Here is a 19,809-nt window from a genome sequence, read left to right as displayed (position 1 = left end):
AACCCACGGCGAAGCAGGAGACATGAAACACAACAAACAACACCTTTAGAAAAGGGGTTTATTTTACAAAATGCAAAGACTATTTTAGAATAAGGCTTGAGGTTTTATTTTACACCATGCTCTCTAACAGAAAGGCTTTTCCAGATGCCAAATGCACAACATTCAAATATATTTAGAGATATATATTTATATGGAAGCAATAATAACACACTTGGCAAATGCAACAGTTATATGCATAAATAATACCATCAATAAGCAAGCAGCAAATAATATGAGATAAGACTCAAGCAAATATAATGGGGCGTCCTTCAAGAGACCAGAAAGATATATATGCTGCATCACAAAGGAAACACCTCACATGATCAAAGCCACTGGCCCCACATCACAATGGCAATAATCAAAACTCAAACACCTCAAATGACCACAACCACTGGAACCACGCATCACAATGGCAATAATCAAAAACAAATCACCTCATCCAATCGTTCACTCGACATTCTCACCAATCCTCGCTGGGGGGCCCGTTCACAGCTGGCTTGGACTCCCGACCGGGACTCAAGTTTCGTTTGTCTTACAGCAGTATGTCTACTCTTTAAGTGAGCAACCAAACTCAGCTGTCAAAAAACCTCAGCTTTATAGTCTCAAAACTCACACTAGAAGGTTCGGGAATTTCCTCACTGCGCCAAAGAAATCTTACTAGTAAGGAGCTCCCACATTCCCTCTACAGTCTAGCATGTTCCAACCTTTATCTTGACGAAGTTCACGAAAGCCTTCCAGGGTACATTAAACAATCTCTCACAAAATCAATCCTTGAACGTGATTAACCTAAACAACTTGCAAGCTTGGCTGTGCACGCAGATAAAGCTCAAGCCAGACAGAGTCAGAATTCAGGATGACATGAGGCCATGTCAAAGCCAATAGTAAGAACTTAATAATACTACCAATGTACAACACAATGCACATTTGTACACCACTGCTTATAGCATCACATACTTTATCTCTCAATGTACATCACACTGCACATTTGTGCATCACTGCTCATAACACTGCACTTTGAGAACAAAAAGTACATTCCACACCTCTCTCTCTCCCATTATTTCAAATGCACATCCCACACGTTCAGTTCTTGGCAAAAAAAGAGGCTGACAACACAGGGACATTAAACCCCATATCTAATCAAGCTATTATTACACTACTAATGAAAGCACGGAAAGTCTGCCCATTGTGCCCTAGTGGCTATATGTAAAGAGGGTATGCAGTTCCTATCAAAACGGGGAGGTCGAAGGCTGCCAAGGAGTCAGATCAAGGGATCAGCTCTCATAGGAGCAAGGGCCCTCACACACCCCAAAGCGTGTCATGCTTCATCATCAGCCAGCTCCTCATTGGCCCAGTGCTGCAATGCCCAATGGGCCCCACAGGGGGGTTGTGTGCCGGAGTTCTTTTGTGTTTGCCGATGTGACGAGTGAGGTGTAAGTTGATGTGTGTGAAATGTGAGTAGATTGGTAAAGAAATGTGTGAAGTAAAAATAACTAAGAGAACCCAAAATACTATTTAATAATATTTAATAACTGAGGGCCAGATGTAGGTAATCCCAGATTACCGATTCTTAAATACCGAATCATACCGATTCGGTATTTAAGAACTGGCAATCGGGATGTAGGTATTTTTACCGAATCAATTACCGAATCGGGAATATTCGGTAATTACCGAATCGGTATTTACCGATTCGGTAATTGCCATGGATTCCTATGGGCCTTGAGGCCCATAGGAACCTATGGCAATTGCCGAATCGATAAATACCGATTCGGTAAAATTACCGAATTGACAAGGGGGACAGGGTGTCACTTTGACACCCTGTTGCACCCCTGATTCAGACTTGTGTGCCATGTGACACAAATACATGCCCCCAGGGCATGTATGTGTGCCACATGGCACAGGTGTACATGCACAGATGTGCAGGTACACAGGAATTCGTTATTTACCATGCAATAGTATTACATGGTAAATAACGAATTCTTAGGGGCCTGTGGCACTGTTTCCAGTGCCACCTACATATAGATTTAACGATTCGGTAAATTTACCGAATTGGTAGTTTACAGAATCGGTAAATTTACCGAATCGGTAAATTTACAGATTCTGTAAAATATAGGCCCCCTCATCTCAATCACCAAATACCGGTCGGTAACGGCCAAAATAGGCCGTTACCGACCGGTATTTGGGGACCTACATCTGGCCCTGAGTTCAGCGCTAATGACAAAGCCAGCTCGTCATGGGCGTTACCTGCGCTACGCGGATGACGAGCTGGCTTTTGTCATAAACAAAGCATTTTTAAAATTTCAGCGCACAGCGGGAAAACGCGGTAGCGCGGTAGGGGTTAAAAACACATGATCTGGCTAGAAATGGATATAATGATACAATTCAGCCCAAAGTGATATTTTAAAAGAAGGTAAACATGCTCCATGCCCTATTACTGTAATAAAGATCATGCCATTTTATCAAGACTGGTGTCCTAATCTACTCAAGTAGGGGTCAGAAACAAGTACATGTTATTAGTGCTGTACCCTTGATAGATCACACTAGTATGTAGTATACCTTCCGGATAAAATATCACCAAGTCGGAGAGGAGAGAAAGTCCCAATTGAATTGGTAGTATGGATGCTCACTGCATACCAAAGGTCAAAGGTGGGCGCACACAACTGGCAGACCAACTCCTTGTCCTGCTGGTACGGGATTCCCCTTACTAGATATTGTGTGATCTATCAAGGGTACACAATAATCACATGTACTCTTTGGTTTTCATTGGCTGTTTACTCCTCTTTCTAAAACTAAGGGCCCTACCTCCCTTTTTTGTACCTTGGAGCATTGGTGGCCGTATTACCCCTGAGTCCACTTGAGAAAAGAGGGTCCACATCCTACAGGATATGGTGGATAACTTTCTTGTGGAAGATGGCAAAGACAAATGTTGTGAGGCTTATGAGGTTGCCCTGGAGATGAACAGGGTTCCTGTGAAAGATTGGTGGGCCAGCCTCTGGAGGCACATGCCCTATGAAGGAAGGGATGCCCTCTTAGCCCTAGGGAAGGGGCCCAGGATGAAGTATCCCCTTATGAAGGAGGGCCTGACCAGGAAATATGGGCTCATCCCAGAGAGATAATGGCAGAAGTTTAGGGACAGCCAGAAGCTGCCCCAATGGACCTGGGTAGGACTTAGGGAATTTAAATGCATGTTACCTGATCCTATCATGGCAAAGACAAGGCCTGCCAAGGTGTATGTAGACAAGTGGATTTTATGATATAGATGTCTTTCTGCAGTTTCACATGAATCCAAGCAGGGTATGGTGGATGTGGGGAAGTCACGAAAGTGGAATTAAGCACTGGCTGGCCTTGAGACACCTCCAGGAATGTGGTGGGAACTTATTGGGAGTCACAGAAAAGCATGCCCATGGAAGCTCCTTAGGGAGATGGATGTATGACGGAACAACGAAAGCCATTACCAAGCATGGCTTTACAAAGTTGTCCTTACAACGACGGCAACACTACCATGCAAGTCCTTACCATGCATATGCTTTACCATGCATGCCTTACAACAAAATTTTGTTGTAAATACATGTATGGTGAGGGAATTTGCATGCTAAAAATTTAGCATGTAAGCAGTTCCCCAATATATATATGTATGTGTATATATATATATATATATATATATATATATATATATATATATATATATATATATATATATTCACTGAAAAAACCATAGGTTATAGACCATATATAGTTAGGAATTAGCATTTACAAAACCTTGAAAATTCACTGAAAAAACCATAGGTTATAGACCATATATAGTTAGGAATTAGCATTTAAAAAACCTTATTTTACTCACACAAAACCATTGAAATTCCATATATAGTTAGTTGCACTAACTATATATTGCGCACCCGCAATCCACTGCTGATCATGTCACATATTACATCATTCATGACATGGTCAGTGACATCACTGATGACATCACTGATGACATCTCAAATGACATCACTGATGACATCACTGATGACAACATCCAGTGACTATGTTTCTGTAAAGTTAAAATATGTCTTACATATTGAAGAATGAGTGGATGTATAAGTGTCTGGACGAAGGATTTAGTAGGTGCATGACTGAATGTATGAGTGAGTGATTAAATGTGTCTCACTGAGTGCATGGGTTAGTGACTAAACTGTCTTAATTTGTGCATCATTATGTCTGTTGTTCTGTAAACTGCTGCATGTGTTGATCAGTAGCTATATGAGTAACTATATGGGTTATTGATTGATTGCCCAAGTATTTGCATGGGAGACTGAGTGTGTGTGTGGCTGGATGGGAGGTGTGTGACTCTGTACAGATCAATGTGTACTTGTATCAATGATTGTATAAGAGAGTAAGTATGTGTTAGTATATGGTTGAAAACGTAAGGTGCTCTATGTTTAACTGTATAGAGTAGAAAATGGAAGTGTGATTGATTCTTTACAGGACTGACTAGGTGTGTGAGTAACTCCATGGATGAGTGGCAGAGTGTGAGTGTCTGTATAGGTGTATGAGTGCATATGATTGTGTTGTAAACATGAGTGATTGTATGTATGAATGATTGTATGGGTGAATGAGTGAATGTGTGTGTAGACGTAGGAATCAGTGAGTACGTATGTAGTAACTAGTATTGGTGTGTCAATGGTTTCAAAAATTATACTCTGTTTTTAACACTGGGTGAAACAGAGGTTATATTAAAATGTGAAGAGATGCATTGTATTGTCACATGAATAATATCATCAGTGATGTGGTCATTGATGTCAAATGAGATGTCATCAGTGATGTCATCAGTGATGTCATTTGAGATGTCATCAGTGATGTCATCAGTGATGTCACTGACCATGTCATGAATGATGTAATATGTGACATGATCAGCAGTGGATTGCGGGTGCGCAATATATAGTTAGTGCAACTAACTATATATGGAATTTCAATGGTTTTGTGTGAGTAAAATAAGGTTTTTTAAATGCTAATTCCTAACTATATATGGTCTATAACCTATGGTTTTTTCAGTGAATTTTCAAGGTTTTGTAAATGCTAATTCCTAACTATATATGGTCTATAACCTATGGTTTTTTCAGTGAATTTCAATGGTTTTTTAATAGCAAATATCATAAGCTGTCGAATGTCAAGTACGTGGTAAGTGAAAACATTTTCGTGTTTATGCACACTGATCTGCTTTGAATGGTGCCCCCCCCCCTCATTTCTATTAGGAGTACTCTCTCTTTGCAGATAGTGAAAGGTAGTTAACGCAGGCCTTTGCCCCCGTTGTAATCCGTCGTGCCTGCTTCTCTCTCCATTTGATTGATTGTTATCCAAGTATTTACTGTTTTAGAATTAGTTCTCTTTGGTTCATTCTCTATTTACAAACAAACACAGAGTCGCAATACTCTGTTTAGTCTTTGCAGATAACGAAAAATCGTGTAAAAAAAAGAAAAGGAATCGAGCAAAATCAGTAGGCCACTAATGGGATCTCTTTTTGACCTCGCTAAAATAGAAACATTAGGAACAACCCCTCATGACAAATACAAAACTAGTGAGATGAACTGAACTCCACACAATGATGGCTGCAAAACAGCTCGGCTCCGCCACCCACCCCGCCCAAAATAACGATAAAGAGCGGCTGCCATGATTGGTTGCGGAATGGCCACGACGGAGCTACGAAATGATGCTGCTCTCATGCTAACCCCAGCTTCAGTCTGAAACATCCAGAAACACTGTAGACTACCAATTCGATCAGTTCCGGTAGCGCCCCAATGTAACCCGGTAGAGAAGAACTAGCCCTCCCCTCTTTGACTGATGGTTCTTGTTGCCTGTCCCTTCTGTTGTCATTTAACAGAACTATTTAGCCTGCTGAAAGGGGTTGTGTTCCGACCGCTGGTTGGTGGAGACATTTTGACTATATTCTGGACCTGCGTTGTCGCGTAATGCGTCATATGACGCGCCGCGTTAGCGCATCCGGAAGTCATCCGGGGCGCGCAGCGCGTAACGTAAGCATAACAAGTCATGTGACTTGTTAATAAAACTTTTCATTGGTTCATTTTACTTTTCTTATTGTAATGATGAAAGGCTTGGTCATATGACCTAAAAATTACGCTTTTCATTACTTCCGAACATTATTTTTTCTTAAATATATGTTATAATGTTCCAGACTAATGTACTTTCCCGGAAATTTTACAACTGTCCTGCAAGTAAAATATATTCTTTTTTCGAGAAAAAGAGCGTTTCTTCGTCCCATGATGGAGCCGTTGAGCAAAAGAGGGTCGACCTGCTGTCTTAGTCGCCGATACGCCTGAATATGAGATTCTTATCGATCACTTTATGTTGCAGGAATAGAAAACACAACAGCCCTTGACCATTTATCTTTACTGCGTTCCTTCGTATTATACCTTTTACCCTTCATGTAATTGGTCTGCTTTATTTCACTTGCCTTTTAATGATTCTAAAACAGTGACTATTATTACAAACTTTACCAATGTATATACTACTACCATGTTTTCTTTTAAAAACCTTTATTGTGAAAATTTCATTATACAAATACGAGCCTATAACCACGTGGGCCGGCCACGGAGCAAACTGTAATCGTATGTGATGAGTAGACATTTACACTGTAGAGGAACGTAACGGGCGGGCCATTAGGTTGCAAGAACTAAGGTGTCTAACAGTTACGGAATCGGTGGACGTACATTTTATAATTAAAATACGACAGGGCCAGTTACAATAAAATTATCTAGATATACATTTGCGGGCAAGTACCATGGGTGACGTTAATTCGAACTTTCAATAGTACAGTAATCAATAACACATCAGAACTTGATATCAATAGGGATGTCGAAATATTCAATCAATTCTCGTCCCCGCCCGCCATGTGCTTCAAAACTGCATACGTATCTCGTGATTTCAAGGTTCTGCAACCAGTACACAACAAGGAGTTACGAGTCCCATTTATTCCGGCGCCATTTTGGGCGAGGACGGGCAGGTCCAGGATATAGTCAAAATGTCTCTACCAACCATCGACTATGATGATGTTCATATGCTGTATTTATTAGAGTAACACTCATCTGTCCACATGAAATTAATTTGCCACAATCTAAACATGTCATTTTAATCTTTCCAAAGTTCTTCTAAAAATTTGGGACCGTTTCCCTTGCCTCTGAAGCTCTCAGTGCCACTTCTTTGATGAATGTACTAGCAGGTCAGGGGTTCTCCTCCAAATCTCTCTTTTATGCAGCACTATAATTAATTGGTGCCACCTCTCCATATGACGATGCATGGTATAGTTACCACAACTATATTTTTTTTCGGTTCCTCTGGAGAGTTCATCGTGGCAGATGAAGCGTGTAACGTACCGGGCATTTACCTTTTTTTGCATGTACAGGAAAGGAAAAAAAAATCGAGCGTCCGAGTTCTAAGGTGTCCCAGGGCCATTTTAGTGGAGGACATGATACAGCGATAATGCCCTGGATAAGGACACTTCCTTCGGGCACCCCACGCCGTCTTTCGGCGCAGCATTGTAGGATGGCCACACCAGTGCGGCAACTTGCTAGACACCACCTCGGTGCCATCCGGATCTCGGCGCCCCACTGCAGATGAACTGCCTCCACATGGAGAAGCGGGAGAGGCTCGTTTGCGCCGCCTCCCCCCCCCCCTTCGGGCACCCCACGCCGACTTTCGGCGCAGCATTGTAGGATGGCCACACCAGTGCGGCAACTTGCTGGACACCACCTCGGTGCCAACCGAATCTCAGCGCCTTGTGTTGTCTTCCATTCCGAAAATATTGTTGGCAGCATTTTGAAAGGAAAGACAAACAGCCGTTTGTGGCCCTCACTACACCGTTCTCCTAGTGAGTCTCACATTGTTACATTTAGGAAGAATGTTGAAGAGTAGTATGTTGAAAATCTGAAGCCATTGTTATACAAACTCTCAACCAGCCTTGGATGGAAAAATCCTGAAGAATGTACAAACTGAAAACCAGTTTTTCTCTGTATAGCATCAGCAGCAACGCTTGAGTCAGCTTTGTGTGAAGCCGCCATTTTGATTCAATCAATAGCGTCCCCCTGCACACATTCAGGGACCTGGTCGTGTCTTCAGGTCAAACGGATTGTGGGACAAGATGCACAAAGGAAAAGGAAAAAAGTTCCGCCGGACCCCGGGAGGTGGCCGCCTATGTCATGGGCGATCTTAGGCCACACCAGGGCAATAGTGAAGCTGCAGCAGGTGCAAATAAGCTTCAGACAATGTTACAAGCGCTGCTCAGAACTCTCAACTATGACACCACCTCGGTGCCATCCGGATCTTGGCGCCTTGTGCTGGTTCCGGCCTATTCACACATCGGTCCGCTACTGACGCCACCTCACAGGCCAACGGGGCACCCCACGCCGACTTTCGGCGCAGCATTGTAGGATGGCCACACCAGTGCGGCAAATTGCTGGACACCACCTCGGTGCCATCCAGATCTCAGCGCGTTGTGCTGCCTTCGGCCTATTCGCCACAAGTGCGCACGCAACTCAGCTGCATAGCGAGTGAAACACCAAGGGGCGCCCCACTGCAGCCGAGGAACCTCCATCTTGGGGGCGACGCACAGCATCACATTGCTTTCCAATGCAGTCAGATCCTCAAACAGCCCCCACTGACTGACGCGAACTCACAGGCCAACGGGGCGCCCCACGCCGACTTTCGGCGCAGCATTGTAGGATGGCCACACCAGTGCGGCAAGTTGCTGGACACCACCTCGGTGCCATCCGGATCTTGGCGCGTTGTGCTGCCTTTGGCCCCATTCGCACATCAGTCCGCTACTGACGCCATCTCACAGGCTAATGGGGCGCCCCACGCCGACTTTCAGCATTGTAGGATGACCACACCAGTACAGCAACTTGCTAGACATCACCTCGGTGCCATCCGGATCTCGGCGCCCCACTGCAGATGAAGTGCCTCTCAACTATGAAACCACCACTGTGACATCCGGATCTTGGCGCGTTGTGCTGCCTTCGGCCTATTCGCACATCGGTCCGCTACTGACGCCATCTCACAGGCTAATGGGGCGACCCACGCCGAGTTTCAGCATTGTAGGATGACCACACCAGTGCAGCAACTTGCTAGACATCACCTCGGTGCCATCCGAATCTTGGCATCTCAACGCCTAGTGGTATCTTCCATACAGAAAATATTGTTACGCTACCTTTGGCCCCATTCGCACATCAGTCCGCAACTTAGACATCACCTCGGTGCCATCCGGATCTTGGCATCTCAGCGCCTTGTGGTGTCAGTCAGAAAATATTGTTGCGCTGCCTTTGGCCCCATTCGCACATCAGTCCGCTACTGACACCATCTCACAGGCCAACAGGGCGCCCCACGCCGACTTTCAGCATTGTAGGATGGCCACACCAGTGCGGCAACTTACTAGACACCACCTCGGTGCCATCCGGATCTTGGCGCGTTGTGCTGCCTTCGGCCTATTCGCACATCGGTCCGCTACTGACGCAAACTCACAGGCCAACGGGGCGCCCCACGCCGACTTTCAACATTGTAGGATGGCCACACCAGTGCTGCAACTTGCTGGACACCACCTCGGTGCCATCCGGATCTTGGCGCGCTGTGTTGCCTTCGGCCTATTCGCACATCGGTCCGCTACTGACGCCGCCTCACGTGCCAACGTATTTTCTCCGCATTTTATACCCTATGCCGCATAACAGGTCATGTGACTTGTTTATAAAACTTTTCATTGGTTCATTTTACTTTTGGTTTCCTAATGATGGAAGGCTTGATCATATGACCTAAAAACAACACTTTTCATTGGATGAAAACTTTTTTTTTTTCCAAACGATAAAAGCCCCACCTTGTTTCTGGATGTTTCAGACTGAAGCTGGCGTCAGCATGAGAGCACCACCATCTCGTAGCTCCGTCGTAGTCATTCCGCGAGCAATCATGGCAGCCGCTCCCCACCAGAAGCCTGCAGGAGTCGGGGCCCCCAAAACTTTTGATGAATTCTCAAGGCGGAGGGGACGCTTTCGAGAATGGGGTCCAAGACCTAGCAGACAAGCGTCCGATTTCCAAGGTGTCCCAGGGCCATTTCAGTGGACCAGGCCCAAAAAGGAAAGAGCCTGCCGCCATTTTGAGAGTCCTGTGACAGCCGCCTATCGCTGCACCGCAAGAGTGGGCGCAACTCAGCTGAATTGCGGCTTTTGACACAGTGGACCAAAAACGGACGGAATGGCAACTGAAACGGTAAAGGGGCGCCCCACTACAACAGATGACACTCCACCTGGAGAGGCCCGTTCACGCCGCCTCCCCCGGGGCGCCCCACGCCGTTATTCGGAGCAGCATTGTAGGATACCAAAACCAGTGCGGCAACTTACTGGACATCACCTTGGTGCCATCGTTCTGCTGCCTTGGAACTATTCGCACAACAGTTTGCTACTGAAGACCCACCCCCCGCGACGCCCCACGCCGTTATTTGCTGGGTGGCAACTTACTAGACATCACTTTCGTGTCATCTAGATTTCAGCGCGTTCTGCTGCCTTGGAACTATTCGCACAACAGTTTGCTACTGATGACCCGCCCCACGCCGGAAATCTGGACGTTGTGCTGCGTTGGGACTATTCGCACAGCCGACCGCTACTTCGTTGTTTTTCCCTAAAAATGTTTATATGTTATTACTATTTTTGTTTTCTTGTATATATTTATAAATTATTAAAGTTTTATAATCTTACTACTTTGTCGGAGTGCTATATATTTTTAATGTGACACATAATTGTAAAAACTTTGATGTACAAAGAGTCATCCCTGGAATCTTCCGCTTCACGCTCGGTCCCCTCCCCAATCACAATACAGGATGGTTTTCAGATAATAGCAACGCTTCTGCTGTGACGGATCTCATCGAGTGTGGGCCTTGATCTACTATAACTCCTTTGAAGAGGGGTGAATCTTTACAGCTGTGGCCATAAACTACATCTGCAGGGCTAGCTGATACCCTAGGACCAGCCTGGACAATCGGACACAGAGGAAAAGGAGTGTCAGAGGGTGCAGTAGTGAATAGGGCGAAAGGGAGGTGTCGGGCGGGCACAGGGTGTGATTCTCAGGAAAGAGCAGCGCAGATGGGGGGAGGTTTATTACCCATGCATAAGACAGAGAGCGGGGGTGACCACTGCCTGGGGGAGATGCTTGCGAGGGTGGGGAGCCATGCTAAGGATCGACAGCGTGCACAGAGTGGGTCTGGTCAAGGCATCTAAAATGGCTGCCGTGCACGACAAAAGTGTGGCATTTGAAAAAAGACAAGATGGCGCAGACAATGTTTTTCAACACTTCCTGATTTCCTTCGAATCGAACGTTAACAGACGTTGGGGCATATTACCAAAGTTAAGCGATATTTATCCCTAACGATGCATTGCAAAGATTTTTTTACCGTCAGAAATTATCGCAGATAAACCTTGCTATTATCAAAGTTTATCGCAAATACGATAAAAACCGACCGCAATGCATTAATATCGCTGAAAACTCAGCGATATTCATGCATTACCGAGCTAATCCTCTTAGCCATGTTATCCACCTCCCATAGGATAACATGGCTAAGAACTGCTCAGGGCAGCTGTTACTTTTTGGAGATATTCGCGCTTATCTCGAATATTTCCAAAAGTTGATAATAGGAGATAGCGATGTTAGCGACTGTTTCCAGTCGCTAACATCTTGGCATGCCCACTTTGCATGTCATTAGTGATAAATATCACTCACATGCAAAGTGGGGCCCAAGATGGTCGCTATCTCCTACTAGCCGTCGCTAACTGGTGTTAGCAACAGCTAGGTAATACAGACATAATTTTATCTCCGCGAAGCGGAGCGCTGTTACAGATATATATCTTGTTTTTGAACGTTAATTTCTCAAAATGCACTGAAGCACATATATTCAGACCTAGCAAAGGCACATCGGGCTACCAGTCCCTAATATTTTACCAAGTTTCGTGCAAATCCATTCAGCCGTTCGATTATTATTATTATTTATTTTTTTTGCCCCGCGGGGCCCTTTTAAAACCTCCACATCAAACCTAGGGGATCAGCGAGGATCTACTATGCCCCCTTATGGTCATTTGCCCCTTCGCTTTGGCCTCCTCTTGTCTCTCGATCCTACCGAGAGACAAGATGGCGGCCGCTACGGACTGTTTGGAATGTTTACAGACACCGGAGAGCCAATCAGCTTCGCTTCGCAAAGCTCCGTAACGCGAAAAGTACGCGAAGCGGTGCGCTGTTACAGATATATATCTTTTTTTGAACGTTAATTTCTCAAAATCCACTGAAGCACATATATTGAGACCTAGCAAAGGCACATCGGGCTACCAGTCCCTACAATTTTGCCAAGTTTCGTGCAAATCCATTCAGCCGTAAGATTATTATTATAATTTTTTTTTTTTGCCCCGCGGGGCCCTTTTAAAACCTCCACATCAAACCTAGGGGGTCAGCGAGGATCTACTATTCCCCCTTATGGTCATTTGCCCCTTCGCTTTGGCCTCCTCTTGTCTCTCGATCCTACCGAGAGACAAGATGGCGGCCACTACGGACTGTTTGCGGCCACTACGGACTGTTTGGAATGTTGACAGACGCCGGAGAACCAATCAGCTTCGCTTCACAAAGCTCCGTTGCGCGAAAAGTACGCGTCCTAGGCCGCTGCCCGGTCCGCGCTTACAGATATATATCTTTTTTTAAACGTTAATTTCTCAAAATCCACTGGAGCACATATATTGAGACCTACAAAAGGCACATCGGGCTACCAGTCCCTACAATTTTGCCAAGTTTCGTGCAAATCCATTCAGCCGTTCGGGCTAAAAGTGAGGCCAACCGCCCTATGGAAATTAACATGGGAAAAACGCGTTTTGGGACCCCCCTTTTTTCTCGGCCCCCCCTTGACGAACCCCCCCCAAATTTTCAAAGGCTGCTCAGAAACAAAATGTGCCATTTTCCTGAAAATTTCAGCCAATTCCGTCCACAAACGGCAAAGTTATTAGACATAGAATTTTCAAAAATCCCATAGAGAAAAAATCCTAACTATATATACCTACTGGCGACCGCCAGTAGGTAATATATATATATATATATATATATATATATATATATATATATATATATATATATATATATATATATATATATATATATATATTGGGGTTGCTGTTTATTGGATTTTTTAGCATAACCGGTTTCGGCATGTGCCTTCTTCAGATGCTAAAGTCCAACTGCGTGCTCTCCATTCCTCGATGTTATGTGGGATCCTCCTCAAAGTGGTTTAGGAGCCTCACCTGCACCGGATCTCCTGTTTGCGCCAATACCGAGGACTACCAGTCCCACAATGCAGCTTGCAGGCAATCCGGTGCTCTTGGAAGCCGCCACGATGTTGGAACAATGTCCGCCTCCCATTCCCTTCTTTCTGCCACAGACCTCTCAGGGACACAAGTTAGGAGACGCGAGTGTAGTGCCAGCGTCTCACCGAGCAGTCTTGGTCCGCCGTACAACAGCGGCTTCTTGGCACCTGATAAGTGAGTGGCGGGTCACGGATAATTCGATACCTCGACCTAACATCATTTTTTCCCCATGTCTCCATGACCGCTTGTTGCAAAAGGGTCCTATGTGCGCCGCACAGGCAGAGCGCTATTTATGCAGATCAACTTCTCCTTCCTTCATGGTCGAAGAAACCAAAGGACACAGCGGGGATTCAGGGGTTGCTGTTTATTAGATTTTTGAGCATAACCGGTTTCGGCATGTGCCTTCTTCCGGTGCTAAAGTCCAACTGCGTGCTCTCCATTCCACGAGGTTATGTGGGCTCCTCCTCCAAGAGGTTTAGGAGCCTCACCTGCACCGGATCTCCCGTTTGCGCCAATACCGAGGACTACCAGTCCCACAATGCAGCATGCAGGCAATCCGATGCTCTTGGAAGCCGCCACGGTGTTGAAACAATGTCCGCCTCCCGTCCCCTTCTTTCTGCCACAGACCTCTCAGGGACACAAGTTGGGAGACGCAAGTGTAGTGCCAGCGTCTCACCAAGCAGTCTTGGCCCGCCGTACAACAGCGGCTTCTTGGCACCTGGTAAGTGAGTGACGGGTCACGGATAATTCGATACCTCGACCTAACATAATTTTTTCCCCATGTCTCAGTGACCGCTTGTTGCGTAAGGGTCCTTTGTGCGCCTCACATATATATATATATATATATATATATATATATATATATATATATATTACTGCTCCTGGGTCTGCCACACAAAAGAGGGAACACTCGAACAGCTGCAAAGGTATGACCCTTCACCTTTAATCACTGGTACAGATTGCACTCGCACGCAGACAGGATAGCAGTACCTTCGTCATGCCTGACGCGTTTCAAATGATTCTTCCTCAGAGGCTTAGCAACGGAGGTAATGTGCACACTCCCCCACGCTAATTTCTTGAGCCATATCGTGCTCACGGCGTTCTGGGAGTTGAAGTCCTTATTTCCCTTTGATGGGCGCACTTTCTTAACTGCTGCTCTATTAGGAGTCCAAGCTCTGAATGAGCCCCCACGTGCGCAGTTGGGACCCCATCTCCCAGGGCATGGCAATGACTTGTAGACCGCTGGGGGAGCCCCAATGCCCCTGTGGTCCCTGCTGTCTCCCTGCCTCCTGCCGGAGCCTGCATTGCTTTTGGGCAAAGGGGGCTGCTTACATGAAGCTCCCTTTGCCAAAAAGAAATACTGCTTCGCTTCATGGAAGCAAGACCAGTTTTCCTACTCTCCTTCCATGAAGCTCCTGCCCTGCCTTAGCAAACTGCAATGTCCTGGTGGTGACCACCCCAGAACATTGTTGGAGCTGGCCCTGGGGGGTGGCAGTCCCCTGGACCATGTAGGGCTCTTGGATGGGGGACGTGCATTCCCCTTCCATCTTGGGAGATGATGGTCCCCGGGGCTGAGGGTCCACAACGGACTCCCGCATTTACATAAGTATGCCCCAGGGAGGTGGTGGTCCCCAGGGAAGTGTGGGGGGCAGGAGCCCCCATGTCTTTTATTTTTTTTAAAAGCCCCAGGTCCCCGGGGCTGTGGGGAGGTGCAAGGTCCCTCCTGCATTTGAAGATAAAAGCCCGGGGAGGTAGCGCACCCCGAGGCAATGTGGGGGTGGGCAGGAGCCTACCACACCTTTTATTTTTTTCAAAGCCCAGGAAGGTGGCATCCTGGGGCTGCAGGGGGACCGCGAGGCCCTCCTCATTTAAAGATTAAAGCCCTGGGGAGGTGGTGATTCCTGGAGCAGCATGGGGGTGAGCAGGAGCCCCTTGCACCTTTTAATTAAAAAATGCCCTGGGGAAGTGGCGGTTCCCTGGGCTGCGGGCAGGGCTGCATGCCTCTCTGCATTTATTGAATATAGCCCCGGGGAGGCGGCATCCCATGGGGTAGAAGGGGCCCCCATGGGTCCCCACTTCATTGTACAGCATAGCCCTGGGACCTTGCCCACCCAGGGGCCTGAAGCGAACGAAGAGTGAGAGCGTTTCATTTTTTTTGTTTTTCAGTAGGATTCATAGACCTACATGAATCCCCCTGAAACTGTTTTCTAAACAAATGCTTCTTTGGGCTCTTGTTGTCTTTGTGGGACCCCCTGAGCAGACCTAGGGGGTCAGGGTGTTTCTACCCTACCACCTTTTCTTGTTTTTTTACCTACTTTCTTGTGACTCGGTTCAACCGAGTCACAAGATGGCTGCCAAACTTCCTGGTTGGAACTGTTGGCGGCCAATCAGAGTCAAGGTCGAGATCGCGAGGGTTTGCGCATCCACCATAGCCACCAAATATTAATTTTCTAAATATGTGAATTTCTCAGGAACTACTGAATGGATTTACACCATTTAACAAAAAGAATGCACTCTGGACCAAGAGCTAACTTTCTGACAAATTTGGTGCAATTCCGTTCAGCAGTTCGAGCTGTAGTTGGGACAAAAGGTTCTTATGGAAATTAACATGGAGAAAATAAATTTTTGAACCCCCCTTTTTTCTCAGCCCCACTTGACAAATCACCCCAAAACTTTCAAGACAGGAGCTGACCTGAGCCCCTCATTAGTTTTGTAAATTTCATGAAGATTTGTCAAACGGCGCCAAGGATATTGGCAAACCAAAAAACGCTTTTAGTATGTAAACGAGGTCCTAACTATAACTACCCACTGGCGACTGCCAGTAGATGATATAGATATATACACACACACACACAAACACACACACTCTTACGGCCTAATTATGACATAATAGCATAATGGAACTTCCCACCATAGGTTTTATTTGGACGTGACCACTCTATGGGCAGTCGAAAAAATCAAGTTTGCAATTGAAGCCAGTGCGGTAAAGGCCCTCAGCACAAGCAACAATTGTAAAATGGGTGTTTGCAAACATCCCTGCCCACACGGTGCAGGTATGTTTAGGGGGACACTATAGATGCCCCCAGGTCCCATAGAGGAGTGCCATTTTCCACCCGCCTTTTCGCGGTGGGCGGATTGCCTTTAAAGGGCAGGTGGAAAGTGACATCATAATCCCGAAGACAGAGCTGAGGATGGCTCAGCTGTCATTATGGGATTACTATTCCACCTGCCGCCCCAACGGGCTCTGTGAGCTTGTCGGAAGCTGAGCGAAATCCCCCTGCGGGTTTCCCTCCGGCCGCATGTATTGTAATGCGGCGGTTGTAGAGAATCCACTGATGTCGGGCAGAAAGCCTCAGTCTAGCTGTTGGATGGCTTTCCATCCAACTCCATAACTGGGCCCTTAATACTTAGAACACTTCATACTTACAAGTACTTACCTTTAAAACTTTAATAACGAATATGCCTTTACAACAAAATTGGTTGTATTTGGCATGCATGATAAAAGCATATTCATTGTAAAGACTTCCATGGTAAAAGCATGCATGTTAGTGTTGCATGCATGCTAAAGGTCTGCGAGGTTCCTGAGTCGTTGTAAAGGCTGTTTACTTAGAAAGATGCCTTTCCCTACCTAGTGACAACAGCTAAAAGAAACATAAACTTACATAAAGTACGTTTAGAGAAGTATGTACAAATACAATAGAACTTATTGGGTCTATTTTTTTAATAACATTATTTGTTTTCTGTATTATATGTAGCATTATTCTGCATACAAAAATATCTTCGAAAAATGGACAAATGTTTTATTGTATTTGCCTGTTTATGTAAATCACACTTCAGTGAAGCATTTGTTTATCACTCAGAATACTTTGATTTTAGTGGGTACATGGCTTCTGCATTCAACCAAATAGTGCTTGCATGCTGCTTCTTCTGCTGTTCCTGAAAGCAGGGAACTCCACGCATTGAAGTGAATGATGTGACGGATTAAATACATCTAATAGCCAGTAACATAATGGTGAAAATGGGTTACTCCTCTGGGCTAATCAATGGATATAGCACTATGGTTAAGTAATGGGTGAAGAGAAACAACCCAAAATTAACTCGAAGCGGAAGAGTGATGACAAAAAGATCATTTATGTATATTTTGTCTTTCTTTTATTCTTTCTTCATGTTCATGACAAAATATCTTGTTGATTGCCAGACTTAATCGAACCTATCTTTCTCTGACACAAACACCCAAGACTCCTTGACCCTAAAACATCAAACGTCTAGAGGCAGTCCCCAACATAGGCACAAAATGTATTCTTCATGCAAATAAGTGGTTCTTGAGGCCTAACCCAAAGAAATAAGAGAAAGTCTTATACCAGATGCACAAACGTCAAGGCGTCACAGTTAGACAATTATGCTATTAGGCATACTTCTATGAGGTGAGAATTGTTCTTACTTTCAGTGACAGTTCAAAGAATGCCAAAGGAACTTCTAGGAATCTGTAGCAGTCAAAGATTCCTAAGATGCTGATATACCTAGTGAGTCACGCATGCAGCTGCATTCACAAGTGCCCCACAAAAGAGCTTTAAAAATTACTATATTTCTGTGTATTTGTTCTCCACAAGCAAAATACTTTCCCCTTCACCTTTTCCCCTACATCTTCCCCAATATGAAGGGTGTCCCCTCCTTTTTCCTGTCTGAGAAAAATATGTATTTCAACCTTTTTTTGTTCAATAAGTTTATTAGTTTTAAGAAGCATATAAATAGTTAAATACAATAAAAAGTGATACAAATGATGGAAAGTCAAGAAGAATAGTATATCATTTGGTCTGGTCACAAATAAGTCTTCTTAAATATTATACATGGATAATATAAAAGAAATAAGTGTTATGCAAAGGAACTTTAATAACCATCAAAAGCATCACCATGATATAAGAAAAAATATATGTGGAAAGAGAAAGGAAACAGGAAAAAAGAAAGAGCGCGAAACACAAGACAGTGAGAGAAAGAAAAAGAGAAGATACAAAAGAACACAAGGAGAAGGGGAAAGAAGAGGGAAGGGAAGGAAGGAACTTCTGCAGTGCTACATATACACAACAATTACAACAAACGACTAGACGATGCAAAGGGATACTGATCAACCAACCCTTTCGAAGCCATATCCATATATGTATCCAAAGCTCTCCAAACCCCACTAGAGATAGTAGGGAAAAGATGAGCCTCATCCACCGAAGTGTGTGCACTTCTTGAGACCCATGCCCACCAAGTATGGTATGATATGGAAGAAAAAGACTTCCATTCCGTAAGAATCACTTAAACAGCTACAGTCAATAAAAGATCCAGTAATTGTAACTCTAAGGAGTCCAAGGGCAGAGGTACTCGGGAAGCCAATGGGCCCAGCACAATCATGGGAAAGGAAAGCTGGAATTGAGATTGAAAAATTAACATAAGATGTTTATGTATTAAATCCCAATAGGGTTGCAAAAATGAACCCTCCAAAAACATATGTGGATAATCACCAGCAGCCAGTCCACAACTCCAACAAAGATCATCGTCCTTCAGATTCAGAGAGAGTAGGCGCACTGGAGTCCAATGAAGAAGATTGATAGAGAAGAATTTAAATTGAATTAGAGAAGGGGCAATTTTATTACGAAGAGAGAGCTTCCCAATCAGCTGCCAAAACTCTGGAGATATATGATCAGTGAGTGCCCGATCAAAATGATGTAACCATTTTTGTTGGGTAACAGTATTCAAGGCAGAGGAAGTGGAAGACAGAAATGTATAGATTTTGGAAGCTACATGTCCAGCTCTAAGCAATACTTGGAACAACGCAATAGTAGGAGAATTTGGAACCAGATGCAGTTTAGCAAGAGCAACTTTTATTTTTAGAAAGGTGTAAAAGTCCAAATTAGTGAGAGAGAATTGTTGAGCTAAGGAAGAAAAAGGCAACGGATCATTGTTGGAGTCATAAAGATGACGAACCAGCGTAATCCCCTTAGAAGCCCAATAAGTTATCAATGTGGGATCAATAATAATTTTGATTCTAGGATTATGCCACAGTGAAGACCACCTCGATTTATGAATCGGGGTAGCAACTTTCTTATCAATTGACCTAACTGCTGCAATGGTGTCTAAGATGATCGTACGTGTGAACGGAATAGGTAAGGTGGAAGTGGTGAAAAAGGAAGAAGTTGGAAAGGGAAAAGAAAGATCTTGCTCAATCAACACCCAGGAAGGCGTGTGGCCAGGGAGAGAGGAAAACCATAGAGCCCCTTGAGAAGCCAAGAAAGTAATCTGATATTTCTCCCAATCGGGAAAATTACAACCACCCATATCATAAGGTCTTCTTAAAGATTTTAGAAGTAAGGGAGTCAATCTCATGAAAAATGGAAGAAGATAATTTCACAGGGAGCATAGAGGA

The sequence above is a fragment of the Lissotriton helveticus genome, chromosome 6 (genome assembly GCF_964261635.1).
Source record: "Lissotriton helveticus chromosome 6, aLisHel1.1, whole genome shotgun sequence".
Classification (NCBI taxonomy): domain Eukaryota; kingdom Metazoa; phylum Chordata; class Amphibia; order Caudata; family Salamandridae; genus Lissotriton; species Lissotriton helveticus.
This window is presented reverse-complemented; position numbering follows the sequence as displayed.